This window comes from Haemaphysalis longicornis, unplaced genomic scaffold (assembly GCF_048455015.1).
Source record: "Haemaphysalis longicornis isolate Haplotype H1 unplaced genomic scaffold, Haemaphysalis longicornis Haplotype H1 scaffold_14, whole genome shotgun sequence".
Taxonomy (NCBI): Eukaryota; Metazoa; Arthropoda; class Arachnida; order Ixodida; family Ixodidae; genus Haemaphysalis; species Haemaphysalis longicornis.
In genome coordinates this window covers 54149307-54150923 of record NW_027526245.1, presented here as the reverse complement: position 1 = coordinate 54150923, position 1617 = coordinate 54149307, and positions in this window count along the sequence as shown.

The following is a 1617-nucleotide window of genomic DNA, read 5'->3' as shown; positions in this document are numbered from 1 at the left end:
CGGTAGAGGTATATAATTTTTTCGTCGTTGTAACCAGAGAATATAAATAAAACGGTTGAAAACGGTAATTTTGGAGCGCGCGAAGGCTTCGCACGGGCACGCTCCGCCGTGCACCGCGAACGCTTCGCCCGCCCCATGGCCCGCCCGCTAGGAAGATTGGTTGACCGCAGCGCCGCCGCTACTGGCGACGTTGCAGGAGTCGGGCGGGGAGCGGCGGCCGCTGCACTGCCCCTTCTAGTACACTGTAGATCAGTGGTGCGCCCGGCCGCGACAGCGGCGAAGCGCCATCCAGCAACTAAGTGGAGATCAGTGGTCGAAGCCTGTAAATCCATCGAAAAGCCTAATTTGCATTAGGGCTTCCGGTTGTGGCATATGAAAGGGTGACGAGTTGCATACATTGTAGGATAAAAGAACCATAAATAAATGTAAATCAATAACTAAACAAACAAACAAATAAAGCAAAAGTATGGCCCCGCTTTGCATAAAGGCTGTGATTTTCTTGTCATCAAGGGCGCATCATTGTTACGAATTGCATTTTGTTTTTTGCAATGATGAAGCACCAACAAGCCGGTTATACAGGAACTGAGGTGGAGGATGTCGAGCAGTCCCAATAACATTAATTGATCGATCCATTCCTCTTGAGCCGAAGTCTCATCAGCTTCTCGAACAAAGCCGACGCAAGGGCTTTAAACAGACCGTAACAAGAAGTTCAAATTACCCGCCAAGTGGCAAACGACAAAAAAGTAATCATGCTGCTGCCGACTTGAGCTACGTTGAATTATTTATAAAATTACACTAACCAGCCAGTGGTCAGACATTGAAATTCTATTGAGTGCGTGCCGCCGTATAAAAACGACGCAGTGCGTTGGTATGGTTGGGGGCGTCGTTGAACGGTGAACTTGAAAACTAGAAGTTTCGAGACGTGTTTTGTTTGTCAAAGCAGGCATTGGGTCTCCTTCACTGTGTAATGGGGTGGGTGCATCGTTTGCACGCATGGAGGAAGAAAAAGTTAGGAGACGGCGCCGCCGGAGAAACGTGAAGCCTATACATAAAAAGTAAAATCGAAGTCGGCCCAGGCGTCACTGCACCACGTGACCCCGCCGCACCGCCTCTGTATGGGCCGCCGCGCTCTTCAATTTCGTCTGCTCGAAACTGCTCTGCGGCCCGTTGTCGCGAAGCCTGCTATATGTTGGTTTTTTTTCCCACGGCTTTTGTCTTCCGCACGTACGCGGCACTCCTGCCCGCACACGGGCATGAGATCGCCGAGCAGACAAATGCAGGAAGGACGGGGAACAGCTACCGCCAACGAAACACGAGAGATGCCCCGGAGTCGGAGACCGCCGCCGCCGCCGGCCCACCCGACCTTGGAGGGCCGACTGCGGCGGCTTGAGAAAGGGAAACGGCGGAGGGAGCGGCTTCAACGGACCTGGGCTTGCGAAGGCTAGCTGCGTGACGTCATGCCGTCTCCTAACTTTTTTTTCCTCCATGTTTGCACGTGTTTGCGATGCACTGTGGTGCTCGTTGGCGCAGTACTCCGATGTATCTAGTGACACTACTCCGATGGACATCTTTCTGAATTGTTTGACAAGAACATGACGTTGGTGAGCTGGCGGGGGA